The sequence below is a fragment of the Sus scrofa genome, chromosome 15, assembly GCF_054392235.1.
Source record: "Sus scrofa isolate SSC_HxYL_T2T_F1_AM1 chromosome 15, Sscrofa_HxYL_maternal_Yorkshire_Landrace_v2.0, whole genome shotgun sequence".
NCBI lineage: Eukaryota > Metazoa > Chordata > Mammalia > Artiodactyla > Suidae > Sus > Sus scrofa.
The window spans coordinates 108,199,017-108,216,547 of NC_139397.1; the positions used below are offsets into that span (position 1 = coordinate 108,199,017).

The window sequence follows — 17,531 nt, forward strand, 5'->3', positions numbered from 1 at the left end:
TTACACCAAAGGATTTAGTATTTGTACTTTATGAATTTGTCACTTTTTTATCAAAAATGGCCAAATATCAGCATGTATATGGTTCAAATCACTAGTTATCTTAGCATCCCCAAAGAAAAATATCAACACATGTTCCTTTCTATCATCTGCACATGGAGGTAATAGGAAATTGTGGGAATCTGTTGTACATACCACAAAGATTGCTTATGATTTCAACTTTTTATCTCAGCTAAAACCAGCATTTACATTCTTTTCTCCAAATTGGGTAGTCTGTACTCTGAGGGAAGAGCTGGAGTTGGTTGACCATTATGACTTTTATTCACTATGTGTAATGACCACCACATGGTATTTAATGTCATATATCCGCTGGATTACATGTCTGGTGAGAATGTCTTACTCCCTGTTGCTTATTTATGGTAAATTGTCTCCTTTGAGGTTAAGGACATAGAAAAACCTGGGGATTTTTTTCTGGTTTAACCAATGACATCAGATTTCCAGGGATTGCTAAATACGTACTAGAGTTTTAAAGTGCATGCTTACCATATTGCATGCAATTATTGTCTTATTGCTACACAAATTCTCCTTAGGAATTGCTCAATTATGACTCACAGTATATGAGTTGGACTCAAGGCTGTAGCATTTTAGAAAATTACTTTACAAAGATATTTAAACAAAAGTTAGCATATTTCTTTTTTTTTTTTTTTTTTTTTGTCTTTTGTCTTTTGTTGTTGTTGTTGTTGTTGTTATTGTTGCTATTTCTTGGGCCGCTCCCGCGGCATATGGAGATTCCCAGGCTAGGGGTTGAATCGGAGCTGTAGCCACCGGCCTACGCCAGAGCCACAGCAACGCGGGATCCGAGCCGCGTCTGCAGCCTACACCACAGCTCACGGCAACGCCGGATCGTTAACCCACTGAGCAAGGGCAGGGATCAAACCCGCAACCTCATGGTTCCTAGTCGGATTCGTTAACCACTGCGCCACGACGGGAACTCCATATTTCTATACTATTTCTAGAAGAAAGCATCATAACAAATTCAATATATTAAAAATAAAATTTCTTTTCTTCCACGCAATAATATATTGACCCGTTTCATACTTTCTTATAGTTTTCCATATTTTTTAGTTCTCATTTCCATTACATATTTGAACTGCCTGTTCAGTTGCCATAAATCATGTCTAAAAAATTAAATTCTTGACTCTAACATTTTAATTGTCTTTTTTTTTCTGATGTAGAAAAGGTATACTTTATGAAAGCTTTTTATTATAGCTTAAGTTGGTTTTTGGAGTAAAACAGATCCGCATTTGAATCTCCATTTTGCCGTGTATCAGCTATGAAAGTTCAGGGACATTAATTTACCTCTGTAACTCTATTTTCTCATGTGTAAGATAATAATAATGAAAGTTACACGTAGAAATTAAACTGAGCAAAAAATATAAAACACATAATTAATGACTAATCAACATCAAGTGAATACATGTGCTAATTATTAACACTATAACTCAAGAAACCAAAACAAGAAGACTTCAACCACAGATCTTTTAACTATTAAGGGCTATCTACATATGTGAATGAGTCAATCAAAATATTCTTAACATGGCCCCATGATTTACTGAAATACATCACAGAATTAAGGTAAATCAAATAGTAAGCAAGAACAAGTATGCCTTATTTAGTTAAATGAAAGATTAATTATCACCTTTATGTCAATCATCACAAATCCTTGACCCTCTCTTTATCTCTTAAGAGCAAAACATCATAACATTACAAAGGTGTACACTAGCCATTTTTTCCTAGATTTAAGAATCATGATGAGAAGATGCTTTGCAAGCCATGGTTTGGGAAGACATTAGATTTCAGAAATAAGAATAGCCTTATTGGAATTCCATGGTGGCGAAGTGGTAATGAATCCAACCTGTATCCATGAGGATGCAGGTTTCTCCCTGGCCTCGCTCAGTGGGTTAAGGATCCGGTGTTGCTGTGAGCTGTGGTGTAGGTCCCAGGCAGGCTTGAATCTGGTATTGTCATTACTATGGCATAGTCCAGCAGCTTCAGCTCCAGTTCGACCCCTAGCCTGAGAACTTCTGCCTGCTGCTAGTGCAGCACTAAAAAGACTAAATAAATAAACAAACAAACAAATAAATAAATAAATAAAGGATACCCTTATTAGCCACAGGTATCCACAAAGTCTGTAGAAACATATATATTAAAATAAAACATATATATTAAAGCAGATTGCTCCGTACTGTCATTGCATATAGTCAGTCATAAACCTAGTACCTTAATTATCAGAGACTTATTTAAAATATTCTAAAAGATTAGCCACTTGTCACTATCTCTACCTATTTATTCCTTGACCAAATACAATGAACAAAATAGTAGTGATTTGCCAGCCCCCACAGGCAGTATTTGAACATGGATCTGGCAGTCAGGAGAGGATTTGTTTAGGTTTCCAAGGTGAGTGGGTCCCAGGAGGTCAAAGAGCATCTCCAGAAACCTTACTTTTACAACTAAAAACAGAGAATTTCCTCTAGGAAAATAGCTTCCAGAATGTTAAGGGCAGACACCTGAGGGATGTTCAGACAAGAACAGGAAATCATAGAGGTTCACTATGATGTGGTCAGTTTAGGCCGTAAAGCCAGAATAGACAGGATATGGTCAGTACTGGAGAAGAAGCTATACTGATTAGAGCAGCCCTGGCAACTCAAGGGAATTGAAGGACTCCAGGGCCAGTGCATCAGCATCAACGATGCAGTGTGACAAACAAAATCGGGTCTAAATTTATACTGGAATTGAAGTCGATTGCTTGCTTGAAACAAAATGGAGGCCTCTGAGAGACCGTACAGCCAACTGACAAGTTTTGATTTGAAATTTTAGACCAGTATCAAAATGAATCATAAGAGTAAGGGATGACCAGAAGGTGCATTAAGACCTTGACTCTAGACACACATGCCAGATAGATATAACTTCCTAGGAAGGAACTCACTTTAAAATAAAGTTATATTTATACCTAAGTTAATTGCTGGACAGAATTTACCTGAAATGTTTTCTCAACTAATTCTTTGGTTTGATTTCAAGTCATCTCTCAGATATTATAACTTGAAAATCCAGAGGTTGTTATAAACATATTTAAACAAAAACTGCTGTGCAAATGACTTCCTTTAGGTTAATTCTAGAAATGTGACTGAATGGGAGACATACCTGACTTGGAACATTACCAGGAACATAAAGGTTACATACATGTGTGTGCAAAAATAATTATTTTGGTTAAAATTCTGCTGAGTAAAGATGAACTTTTACAATTTTAGGATATATTTTCTGCCACATTTTTTTAAAATCACAATTTGATAGTGTCTTTACTATATTTCTATTCTTTTTAAGTTGAACTAGATATTCTATTCTTGGCCAGACATTGGGGCAAGAATAACTAGACTTAGAAAAAAATATTTAACTTCCCATGGAGAATCTTTTTTTTTTTAATTTCTGGAAAATTAATTAATGGAGTCATTTCTTGGTGACAGTAGAATTTTCCATCTTTTTGGTTTTTATTCAGGAAATATTACTGGAGGATAGTGGATGGTGTTACCTTCTTACTTGGTTAATAATTAAGGAGAACATTCAGTCAGTCAAGAAAATTTATTGCATATCAACAATATGCAAAGCATACTTCTGGAAAGCAGTACAAAATAAAACATTAGAAGGCATGAGCCCTGCTTTCAAATAGCTTTTAGAATTTTTTCTTTACCTCTCTCTTAATATTCATTGTAAAGAGTTTGATGTGGATTTTTCTTATATTCTATTTGGCATACCCTGAGCGTTTTCAAACTAGTCTCCTATTTTCTTTAGATCTTAAAAATTCTATGCAACTACTTTTTGAAATATTTTTTCTTTTTGAATTTTTAATCTCTTTCTGTGACTGCTATTAGTTACTGATACTTCTCTTATTCTCCATATCTCTTAAATGTTTTCTCAATCTATCACTTTATCTGACTCTAATGCACCTATGAGTGTTCACTGACTTACTATTTCAAAAGATTAATTTGTGATGAAGCTATAGCTTTTCTATTTAGTTTAATTTAGTTCACTATTTTAATAATTGTGTTTTCATAGCCCTCATCTGGTTCCTCTTCATAAAATTTTTTTTCTGCCTCATGTTTTTATTATACTCCCTTAGCTCTCTAAAATATTTATTATGCTTACTTTAAATTCCTTTCCATTTGTTTAATTTGTTCTTCCTCTGGAAAGTTATTCCATACAATTACAACAGTAATGAGATGGAATTATCCTTAAATTCAATACATTCCCTTTGTTTTCAAGCTCTATTTTCATTTTATATTAAAAAAAAAAAAACCTAGTCCAAAAAGAAAAAAGAAAAGAATGGAAGAAAGATAAAAGGGAAAGAAATAAATAAGGAAGACAGACACACTGTCTTATGGCAAGAATTTGATAAAGGAAAGGGGATATAGACTGGGGAGAAGAGGGATAAGATTTCAAGTTAAAAGGGAAGAAAATTATTAAACTAATAATACAAAAGACAGATTTTTAGATGATATCAAAGAGAAATCTCTAGAGATCTACATGACAGAGTCTTTAGAAAACGAATAAGTCATAATGGATAGGAAAACAGAATCATTTTGGGTTTTGTTTTGTTTGTTTGCTTGGTTGCTTTTTAGAGCCTGCAGCTGCAGCATTGGAAGTTCCCAGGCTAGGAGTCGAATTGGAGGTGCAGCTCCAGCCTACACCATGGCCACTGAGCCATATCTGTGACCTACACCACAGCTCAAGGCAACGCTGGATCCTTAACCCACTGAGAGAGGCCAGGTATCAAACCCACACCTTCATGGATACTATTTGTGTTAGTAACCTGCTAAGTCACAATGGGAACTCCCAGAATCATTTTTGAATTGGGTGACATGTTAAAAGGTTGGAGATAGACATAGATATAAATACAGATTTTGTTAAGTCTTTAGTATGTGTAGTTAATGTGCAGTAATGATAGTATTTTTGTAAGGAAGTCAGACAGCCACAAACATTTTTAGACTAGCCATCAAGATTTAAACTATGGTCACTTACGATGGAGCATGATAATGTGAGAAAAAAGGATGTATACATGTATGTGTAACTGGGTCACCATGCTGTACAGTAGAAAATTGACAGGACACTGTAAACCAGCTATAATGGAAAAAAAAATCATTATATAAAAAAAGATTTAATTATTAAAATCTTATTAGATTTTTTTTGTTTTAAAGCAAAATTTTAAAGTTAGGAGTTAGCTTTTATAGCTAGTGTTTTAAGATAGTAAATTAGTAAGAGTCTACAAAAATTACTGAATTGAATTTTTATCATTGCAAATATAAGTATCAGGAAACAATATGGCTAAAATATTTCAAAAGCAATGTAAGCTAGCTGGGAAGATACCACTGTACAAGAGAAAACTTTCAAGTCTTCAAGTTTCAAGTTTTTGTAATGCAAAATAATTTATTCAAATGGAATGTTAAAATTAGTTATTTTAATTTAAACTTACCCAAAACAGATTTTCTTTCCCTGAGTTTTCTGATCCATGTATTCTTCCCTACAATAATTTAAATAACATTGTTTAAACATTTTTGCTTCAGTTATTTTTGTATACTAAAAACACTGTCAAGTTCATTCTTTTAGGTATAGGTGTTGCTGATTCCCACTATGCTTGAAATTACTACAAAAATTCTATATTCTTCATGTAATTATTTTAAAATTGATTTTCTGTCTTATTTATTTTGTCAAAAAATCCATAAAGAGCAAAATTAAAATCACCACATTAATAAAGTTAGCATCCCCTGGTATCTGCAAGGGGTTGGTCCCAAGACCCACATACCAAAATCTGCAGGTGCTCAAATCTCTTATGTAAAATGGCATAATACATTAGACCCTCTGTTTATGCATATCCCACATCCACAGATATAGAGGGCCTTCTGCAGTAAGAGTTTACTGTGCAGTGTAAAAACAATTCTCAACTGGGAGCTTTCAAATTTAAAAGTGATATGAAGCTCGGGGCCTGACATTACAGAATGGCTTTATAAAATGAAAATGGGGAAGTTGTTTAACCTTTACAATGATTGGTTATTACAATACGGGTTTCCAGATGACAAGAGATTGGTTAAAAGTAATTATCTTGGAGTTTGCCTTGTGGCTCAGCAGTTAGCGAACCCAGCTAGCATCCATGAGGACGCAGGTTTGATCCCTGGCCTTGCTCAGTGGGTTAAGGATGCGGCATTGCCCTGAGCTGTGGTATAGATCACAGATGTGGCTCAGGTCCTGTGTTGCTATGGCTGTGGCATAGACTGGTGGCTACAGTTCCAATTGGACCCCTAGACTAGCCCCATATGCAACGGGTGTTGCCCTAAAAGACAAAAAGACCAAAACAAAGTAATCTTATACCATTTTTAGGAAGATGGCTTAGATTTCCTTTTTAGAGGTATTTATAAGAAATAATCTGTTTCACTTATATTCATGAAATAAACTAGATTTAGTTTTGCTTACATGGTTTAAATGGTTTTATCTGCTTAGGGAATTCTCAAATCCTTTCTCCATTTTGTATATAACAATTTCCTACACTTTTTACACAATGCAAAGGAGTGTACAATAAGAATTTATATTATACAGATCTTTAGCAATAATCCATAAAAAGAACAAAGCAAGAAACCTGGAATATGGCTTATTTGTTTCACAGCTAATTCACTATAGCTCAAAAATGAACATCTTCAGATAATGTTTCAATAATTTCTGTATTTTCCAGCATAGAATTATATATTTTATATTTGGTGAAATAATGTGAATATTTCTTATACTGGACAAGTAAAATAGATTAGTTGAGGCTCATAGCCTCAGGGACTTCTATGCATTTGTAGAAATAAAATCGAAGCAAATAATTTTCCAGCAAAAACTCAATTCTCAATTAAAAAGAAGCAAATAATTAAATTTGTCTAAATCTGCAGTGTCCCATTTATAATTTATGATTAACCAATAATTCTAATATTATTTAATAAGTGTACTATTTTATTGCAATGCATGACTTTGAATTTAAAACTATACACATTTGCATTTTCTAATAAATTTGCCTATTTTAAAATAAATTTGAATATTTATTATATCACTTAAAGAAACCCTATGAGATTGCCAGTATTTTTTCATTGTTATTATTTCCATTTTATTAATAAAAACCTGAATAAAACTAAATCAAGTGACATGCCCACTGTCATATAACTAATGCATGGTGGAAATGGATAAGATATCTAAACAGAAATTGAATTGAAAGCTGAAACAGTCCATCATAAGCAATAAGAGTAAAAGGAGCTTGGAACTTTATGCATCAAACCACTGACTCAAAAATGCCACATGGTTATGAATAGTTAGGAAAGAACTACATCAGAGGGCCTGCTTAGTGTACAATTACAATGAATGGAGTTGCTCATATGAGTAAAAGACTTTGAGTTTACTGGTTATTTAACAGTGTCTCAAAAAGTCAGACTCTCCAAACACTGACTAAAGAAGGATAAAAAGGTAGTTGTCTTCATCTTTATGTTTGCTTAGTGAGGCAAAGAATTTCTGTCCCATATTAATTTTTGATTAACTACACCCTATAATCAGATTGGCTACCAATAATATCATCTCTAAGAACAGTAAGTTCAACTGGGTGCAAAAAATTCATTCATTCAGCAAGTATTTATTCAGTATGTACTACATCCAGGGAGATACAGCAATATAGAAAGCAACATTTCCCCTGGTCTTTGGGGAAATGTATTCCTCTGAAAGGATCAAACAATAAAGAAACTAGAAAGTATGTAAGTTCTATTAAGAAGTTAAAGGGTAATCAGGGAAGGCCTCTCTGAGGACTTAATTTGAGCGGAGACCTGAAGGAAGTAAGTGAATAAGGTATATGGATATAATAAAAAAGAACAGTCTAAGCAGAGGAATAGTAACTAACTGCAAAGGCTCTTTGTGTGTTTGGCATATAAAAATGGAGGTCTTTCTCTTACCAGGCAAAGTGAGGAAATGGGACAGGGCTGGCTGAATGGAAGGAGGAAATGAGAGATGACTGACTAGAGCATTTAGAAGAAATCCATGTACTTAAGGTTCAAAAGATACCAAAGGATCAAAATGGAGCAAGGTCTAAGATGCAAGGACCAGAGAGTCTCGAGTCATGTGCAGTCAAGGCAGAAAATGTTGAAGGTGGTGAGGAAAGGTTTCCTTTCCATTCTTTACCCTTTAAATATGTTCATATCATCCACACACCACCAAATGAACCTTAGGAAGCTCCAGAGCATGGACAGTCCCTGCTACCACTGTCATAACCAGGGAGAACGATATTGACATACACACATCAGAAATCCAATCACAGTGTTGTCAAAAATTTTTAAGTTTTTTTTCTCTCATTTTAAATTTAAAAGATAGCAGTATTTTTCTGGTACAGCAACAACACAGCATTATTATTAGCATCTTCCATAACTTCAGGTTAAGAGATGGCTATTTCACATACAGCCCCCATCCCCAGCAAGCAAAACTTCCCCCAAATCCTCAGTTAAACCTACATACAATACCCAGTAAGCTTTCATTTCTCTCTCAGTGGCCAGACCTGTGTTAATTGCAAGGAGTTTGGAAGCTATTCAGTTTTTGGAAAAAACTCGATTCTATCTCCAACAAAACTGGAGTCAACAGCATTGAGAAATTATGATACAAAGCACCATCATTCAGTAAGGAAAGGAAAAATCCAGATTTTAGTTAATCAGCAAGCAGACCCAGGAGTGCCAGTGATAGGTCAGATATTCTCTGACCTAAAGAATCCTTTATATGTCAGAAGCAGAAAGCAAGACCTCACACCATGAATCATATTAGCTTTAACATTATTGATAATTTAAAAGTAAAAATATAATATGTAAAAATTAAATAAAACTTTATGACATATAATTCTGTCTCTTTACTCAGCTCTGGAAATATATACCACATGATAATGTATTTAGAAAATATTTATATTGTTCTCAGTGTCTGGAATGTTAGTGCAAAGATAAAATGATACATTTCAAAAGAAGCACAATATTATAAAACAAATATAAATGATGGAAAGAAGAACAATTCCACCCCTATATCTGCTTCCAGTTTCTCATCTGATGCAGTTACTTACAGCCAACTCTTGCACTTATAATATGCAAATAATAAAATTATGATCAGAGTAAAGAAAATTATTAAGCAGAGAGGCTAATGGAAAGAATATATTAACTCTAAGAAATTTCATGTAACAGAGTATAAAATTATTTTTTGTTTATATCTATAGAATGTGGAAATAAAATGTATTAATTTTCTAGTATACCATTTGTACACATGCTACCTTCCATTCTTGATGTGTCTGACTATGTGGATGCTTGGAGTCATCTTTTCTAGGTCAGTGGTTTTGCTCTCTGAGTGGGATACTGAGAGCAAAAAGAGGTTAGTACATGTGGGTGGAATCAAAGTAAACTGCTTGACTCAAAAGAGTTTTTGTGCCAAATGATCTTTGAATATGCCAAAAAGATCTAAATCCAAGAATAAGTGCAAAGTACTTAATATAGATACTAAAATGATGTGCATATTTTTTGTTAAAATCAATCTTAAGAGCAACAGCTACAGAGTCTATGACATTTATCATACAAATTAGTAAGATATAATTTCTTACATCCTGAGACATAAAATCTGAGAAAGCATTCAGGGGCTGCCTACTTAACTAAACAAATGTATAAATTTGCCTCCCGTGTCAACAAAAATACATAGTTAATGATTTGTAGTTAAATGTATGTGAATAAAGCTATGAAATCTTCATGTACAAGGAAAATACATCACTAGTATTTAAATACTAGTAAATGTTGTTGACGTCTTTGAAAATGAAGAGGGAGGAAATAAGAAGGGCAGGAAGGAGAATGGTGGGAGAGAGAAAAAAATTCAGGAAGAGAGAGAGGAAAATTGAAAGGGAACCAGAAAAGGAAATAAAGATAAAGGAAAGCAAAGCAGAGAAAATTTAAAGAATAGAAAAAAATTAGCCTATGAAATTTTTGAAAGGGCAAATGTGGACTGAACTTAATCTCTGTGGTCTTCTTTCAAAGTACCCCTAACTCCAAATTAATCAAAAGACAAACATTACACAAATACCAACTGAAGTAGTCTTCAAAATACCTAACCAGTACTCCTCAAAACTGTCAAGATCATCAAAAACAAGGAAAATCTGGGGAATCATCACAGCCAATAGGAACCTAAGTAGACATGACAACTACATGTAACGTCCTACATGAGATCTTGGAACAGAAAAGGGATATTAAGTAAAAACTAAGGAACTCTGAACAAAGTATGGACTTTAATAATAATCTATTCATGTCAACAGATTAATTGCGACAAATGTGCCATACTAAAATAAGATATTAATAATAGGGCAATCAGGTGTGAGATATATGAAACTGTACTACATAATGTTTTTTTTTTTTTTTTTTTTTTTTTTTTTTTTTTTTTTTTTTGCTATTTCTTTGGGCCGCTCCCACAGCATATGGAGGTTCCCAGGCTAGGGGTCGAATCGGAGCTGCAACCCCCGGCCTACGCCAGAGCCACAGCAACGCGGGATCCGAGCCGCGTCTGCGACCTACACCACAGCTCACAGCAACGCCAGATCGTTAACCCACTGAGCAAGGGCAGGGGTCGAACCCGCAACCTCATGGTTCCTAGTCGGATTCGTTAACCACTGCGCCATGATGGGAACTCCCATAATGTTTCTATAATAAGAATTATTCTAAAGTTAAAAGTTTATTTTTAAAAATAGGGGCCTAAAAATCACTAGCAATTTCAAAAACTACCACATGAATCCAATGTCAGTCTCTAATCTGAACCATATTGACCATTAATCTGGAAAAATGTACTAAAATTACATGTTACAAATAATGATACTGTTTAGCCTAACCTGTTGGAACCAGAATTTTAAGAATAGATGGTTACCTTCTAGTTTCCTCTGGATATATATCTTCAGCCAACAAGTTAGCCTTTCTTCATCAGGCTTTTCTTAGAAATGAAAGAGTAAAAGACTGTCGTGGGTAACACAGGAAATATATGGATCTCCATCTTGATGTCTATCACGATAAATCTGATTACTAGCCATCACGGACATTTTTGAAGAGTGAAGCATGGTAACAGTTGTTACCTCTGGGTCAGGCAGATCCGACTCGGCCACTCACCACCCCTGTTCTCTTGGACAAGCAATTTAAACCGGCTCATCTTTTTTCTCAATTTATAAAGTAGACATAATATGTCATCCCATAAGGTTCATTGTGTAATTTACATGAAAGAATACATGGAAATCATTTAGCACAGGACTTGACACATAGTGCTCAAGAAATATTAGTCATAATTATAATTTCTTTATATATAAGTTGTCCTCACTGTGGTAGTGATTAGAGTTATTTGCCAAATATTTCTGCTTCTAACTGCTCCATCGTGGTAAATTGCACGTGGTAAATTGCACTTTGGTTCTCTTTTGGTTGGGTAATCATGTGACATTCCAGCCATAAAGACTGTGAACAAAAGTGATGCATGTCACTTCCAAGCCAACAGGAGAGCCTGCTGAAGTCCTTTCCTCTGGCAAGGGAACCTTTCATGTTCAAGCAGATAGCTGTCACCCTCGGCCCCTGAGTAACATCAGTGAGCAAGGCTCGAACATTGATCCACAATGAACACATAGTAAGAAGGAAATCTTTAGGATCCCAAGCCACTGAGATTTGATAAGCATAACTTAGCCTGTACTGCCTAACATACTTAAGTTCTCAACATTAATAACAAGGCTCTTGGAGCCTATAATCCAAATTAATAAACCATGTTGAAACAGACTTTTATAGATTTGGTTCTGTTAACAGGATAGCTAAAAATGCTAAGAATGCCCAGTTCAAATACAAGAGATAATGAAGTCATAGCTGTGTTATATAAAAATAACATAATTTTTTAAGCACTGTAAAAGAAGGAAGCACTTACTGAATCAGATTTACCATGCTACTCACAGGTTTCTCTGTCCCAAGGACTTTATCAAACCCCATTTGATGTTGATAGTCTTTTTTCTTCTTTTTTTCTTTTTTTTTTTCTTTTTAGGGCCGTCCCCTCAGCATATGGAGGTTCCCAGGCTAGGGGTCCAATCGGAACTGTAGCCACCAGCCTATGCCACAGCCACAGCAATGCAGGATCCGAGCCACGTCTGCAACCTACACCACAGCTCACAGCAACACCGGATCCTTAACACACTGAGTGAGGCCAGGGATCGAATCCGCAACCTCATGGTTTGTTTCTGCTGCGCCATGACGGGAACTCTGATAGTATTTTTCAAAGAAGAATTTATAATCACTTATTTGGAATACAAAAGTCAGTTGATTCTATTTTTTAATTGTTGAATGTTCCTAGTCAATGACCACTTTTTTAATTCAATATGGCAGTCAAATATAGCCAGTCCTTGCAAACCCAAAGACTGATCAAAATATAAGGTATGCTTGGATAACAAGAACTTTGTTGGGGTGTTTTATTGTTTGTAGATGGGCTTGTTCTTGTTGATTTTGTTTGCTTATTTATTTTATGAAGTCCTCCCTCTATGATATCCATATGGATACCTCTGAGTTAGCCTCCAGTGTACCATTGTGTAATCATGTGTGTATGTTTATGTGTGTGTGTGTATGAGAGAGTGAGACTAGGAAAGTGTTCTCTTGAGGCTATATCTTTTAAAGAGGGAGAAAAATAAAATGCAAAGCAAGACACAGTGAATCTCTCTACTGGATGCTATCTTTGAATGTGAGCATTGTCTTCTGAGATAGGCCACCATGACAAAAATTGGCACTGTCCCCCTAATGCCAGACAATATGTCAAAACTTCCCCAAGGTGTGAAAAATCACAACTCTACTTTACTTATAAAACAGGGCTTGTAATTCTAGGTCTTGTGCCTCTAGAGAAAGTTAAGACAATTTGAAAAGGTCTTTTGAGTTCTAACTAATAAACTACATTCATAACGCAATTTCTCATTTGTATCATTTCATCTGATGCTCACAAAAATCCTATAAGATAGAAAAAGCAAGAAATATTATATTCATTTCATATAAAGAAAAACTGGGCTTGAGCTAAAATAACTGATTTCCAGAAGATCACAACTACCAAGGTGGGACTAGAATGATCAGCTAACTTGACATCTTCGTAGTGGGGACACCAATTCTGACCAGGCACAGTGTCAAAGATATAACTTAATTTCAGAATAACTGACAAAGTGGTCCTTTGAAATAAAAGAGAAATGATTTTTAAAGATACATATTTCTGAGAAATTCCTTTGATAAAACAGAATGTCCCTCATAAATTAATTTATCACTACTATAATATTTTTCTATATTTTTATCTTATTATTTATAACCAGAGAATCTTTGCATGAAGCAAATGAACCACCAGCTGAGGCATGAACATTTCTGGTTGAACATATCATTTAATTAGAATGTTGTCTGTCGCCTCAAATGTTCTTACTGAACCCATTTATGTCAGCATTCTAACATCCCTTTTGGTATGTGTTTCTGACACTATTTTATTTCACTGGGCAGCCATTTAGTACTTTGAAACTAGTGCCTGGATTCTTGGGGTGGCCTAAGGGTGACTCCACAGAAACTCATCACACGTGATAAAACAAATGACTGAAGAGAGCATTAAATGGCACGGGCAGGTCAGATTGCACAGTTTGGCATTGCATTTAGTAAATTATAGACAAGCAACTCTTAGTTGCATCCTAACTGTCCATTTTCAGATGATACTTCTGCCAAACACCAGATTACTAGGGCTGCATTAAAAAGCCCAAATAGCACATTCAAATTTGAAACTATAGGTCTTATTTATTTCGAGTTTTTCAGCTGGCAGACATGAAAAGCACTTTTGCACAGCAAAAGAAGATGAAGAAATAACTTACAGTGAATGGAAAATGTTAGGAAAGCGAGGGCTAGACAATTCTATGAGTCACTACTGAGATATCTAAAGGGATAGGGATTCCAGTCCACTCATTAAAGTGTGGGTTGAAACGTTGCTTTATTTTTCAAGAATTTCCATGGGAGGCACTTGGAGGGAAAAACAGGAGGTAGTCACACTTCACTACAGCCAGAAAAGGCATATCTTGAGAATGGTGAGCTGCTGGCACAACTTGAAGACACTCCATAGCATGGATGAGATTTCCAGTCTTAAATGATTTTAAGAGACTTTATGGCACTATTTTAAGTGAACCAAAAATCCTTCAAAAAAAAAAATGTGTTCTAAGTGAAAAAAGGTGGTTTCTCAAGTCATTTTTCATTTACTTCTGGGTTCATAAATTCAACAGAGTTTGTTTTGCCTAAAATTTTATCTCTGAAAATCTAACAAAGGGGGAAAATATTCTAAGATAGGAATTAAGTTTAGATTCACAGTATCTTTTTTCTAGGAAGAAAGTGTCATCTATTATTTTTTTCAAAAAAGAGGAGCAAAATGAAAATGAACCTAAAAAGAAATATTTACTTTGTGAATATTAATTTAGAGTTAATGCCATAATATCCATTACCTACTTTCTGGGAAAAAAAAATGATTTGTGCTTTTGAGATGATCTGCCTAAATTTGAGAAGAGTTCATTGCACCTGTGAGAGGCCATGCCTGGCACTAACTAGGAATACAGTACTAAGCTGGTTCTGTCACTTATCAGCTTAAGGATTCAGAGTCCTCCATAAAATAAGAAAATAATAGTACTTAATTCATAGAGTTATTGTGAAAGGGGTATAGCTCAATGGCAGAGCACTGGACTGCATAGTGTTATTGTAAATTTAAGTAAATAACATCCACAAAGTACATAGCACATAACAAATGGTAGTTGAATTAAAATTTCAAAAAAAATTTTTTTCCACAAAAAGCTAAAGAACAGCTGAATAAATAATGTTATTTGCTTTTCCGTCTTGGTTACTGGCCACCGAGATTTGACACAGATGCGGTACAGGCACACTGAACATAGGACCAGTGACTTGGGGAGGGATAAGAAGAGGGAAAGAGAGATGTAATCACTTGTAAGTGGAAAAGCCCCCTTTCGGGCACCTCCTTTACTCATTATGACCCCAGTCCTCTAACAGATGCCCTATCCCTACCTTCAAGAACTACTCCTCCTAAGACAAAACCTGTACACATGGAACAAGGAAACACGATTAGATACTAAAATGAGTGCTATCATAAGGGTTACAGTAGGTTCTTACTAAGAGACCATGTTTAATTACAAGTTTAGAGCCATACACAGAGCCAGCAGAAAAAGGAAATCATTATGATTACTCTTCTTAATGTATCTCATAATGCCATACTCTACTAATCTGGGAAAAAAAAAAGTATCATGCCAACTATTTTCCATCACTTGACTAGATATCCAATTTACTTGTGCTTTCTAAATTCAACTGGAAATTGTCTAACATAGGTTTCATCTGTCTTAAATTTTCAGTGTAATATTTACCTGATAATTGCTCAAACATTTAAAAGATACTAAAGTATGATTGTATTTCACCTTATGAGCCCAAACCACTCAAGAATTTCCAAAACTGTGTATGTTACATGTGCAAGAGGCAAAGAACAACAGCGTTAGAAAGTTCAACAGATGTTAACAGCTCTGCTGAAAAGATCAGAAAAGAAAGTATGCCCCCTGCTGTTTAGGGAAATGAATGTAGCTGAAAAGTTTTGAGTTGCATCCCTTTAAGTTTTTTATTTTTATTTTTAAATTATAGTTGATTCATAATGTTGTGCCAATTTCTGCTGTTTAGCAATGTGACCCAGTCATACATATACATATACATATATATATACACACACACATTATTTTTCTCATATCATCCTCCATCATGTTCTATCTCAAAAGATTGGACCCTGTGCTATATACAGTAGGACCTCATTGATTTCTTAGATCTTGATTACAGCATGCTGTAACAAGTTTATGACCATGCATATGTAACTAAAGTTGCTGCAATCAAGGAAGCAGGAAAATATCTTTGCAAGTATGAAAGGACCTTAGGTTAAATTACAGAGTCCATCAGATATGCACAAATGCATAGATAATGGCTTTGTTGTAGATTCTAAAGTACTGGGCTTATCCTTGAAAATATACACTTTTTAGAAAATAAAAGTTTTCTGAAAATGTTACATACTGTTCTTTTATATTGATAAGTCATAACAACATATAAAGAAGCATCCAATTAAATTTTCATAACTTTTAATTAAGGCATTTAAGAACTCTCATTTAATGAAAATCAGTGACTCTTAGCTAAATTGCATGAATTAATTCCATAACTCTCAATAAATATTTTGATTTCATACTTTAAGTAAAGATAACTCCTCTCTCTAAAAAGTTTAAAGAAATGCAAATGTCCTAATAGTAATCTTTGTATGCTCTCAAAAAGAGAAGATTGAAAGGTTTGCTGTGCTCCTGGTTTCTGGATCACAGCATTAGCTCTACAATCTTAAATACATCTGGCAAGAAACAGAAAACCAGCTTTCCTCATTTTGCCACACATGGTATTTCAAACAATCATTAATTCCTACAATTGCTTAAGAACAAAAGGATAAAATCCATAATATTTGGAGACATTTTCATTTTCTCAGTTTTAGTCTCTTATATTTGAAATTTATTATTTCATTCCTGGAATCTCTTTCCCATAACTTTATTATGACAGTTGATTATATTTTTATTTAAATTCTATGATGAGAGTTCCCATTGTGGCACAGAGGAAACGAATCCCACTAGGAAACATGAGGTTGTGGGTTTGCTCCCTGGCCCTGCTCAGTGGGTTCCGGATCTGGTATTGCCCTGAGCTGTGGTGTAGGTCACAGATGTGGCTCGAATCCCACAGTGCTGTGCCTGTGGCGTAGGCTGGCAGCTACAGCTCCAGTTAGACCCATAGCCTGGGAATCTCCATATGCCACAGTTCGGCCCTAAAAAAAAAAAAAAAAAAAAAAAAAAAAAAAAAATTATGATGGATAAATTCTTTCAGAATAGGTGTGATTCTCATTCCGGAAGAACTTTAGACATACCATATAATGTACTTGTAGCCACACTCAAAGAAACTCACTTGGAAATTATGACTCACTGTAATGAAAAGACCATTTCTCTTCAACATGCCTTGAATTTTTACATCTTGGTAAAATGCTTTCTCATTCTGTATTATTGAGAAATCGTATGTTTTTTTTTTTTTTTCCTGTGCTTTTTTCCCTATGGGCAATTAAGCTTTTTGGTTTAAAAGACAGCTTACTATATTCTATAATTGTTTTTTTCTGTATTGTGGATTATAGTAAAATACATTAATTTAGTACTTTTGATATATATTCTGTGCAAATCTATCTAGACAATTTTGGATTTTCTCTATGTCATAAAAACGGAATTTCAAGGAATCCATGCACCCTTTTTATTACATGATCATAATTAACACCACAGAAGGAAATCAGTTTAATAGATAGCTCCATGACTGGTGAAATGGAATTTTTGCATTTGTTTAAAA

At 34.7% G+C, this 17,531-nt stretch overlaps 1 long non-coding RNA gene across 9 annotated transcripts in view; it reads right to left on the reverse strand.

Annotated features, from left to right (window-relative positions):
• The window catches only part of LOC146396040 (uncharacterized), a 181,276-nt gene that overhangs the window by 38,184 nt on the left and 125,561 nt on the right, over positions 1 to 17,531 (reverse strand). For 7 of the 9 annotated variants that reach the window (XR_014829371.1, XR_014829372.1, XR_014829374.1 and 4 more), the window contains one exon: positions 5,522 to 5,569. The exons of 1 other annotated variant lie outside the window; for it this stretch is intronic. This is a non-coding gene — a long non-coding RNA (uncharacterized LOC146396040). Of the gene's footprint in view, positions 1 to 5,521; positions 5,570 to 10,983; positions 11,047 to 12,035; positions 12,339 to 17,531 lie in introns of those variants that run through there. One more of the 9 variants, XR_014829376.1, reaches the window with a different exon arrangement.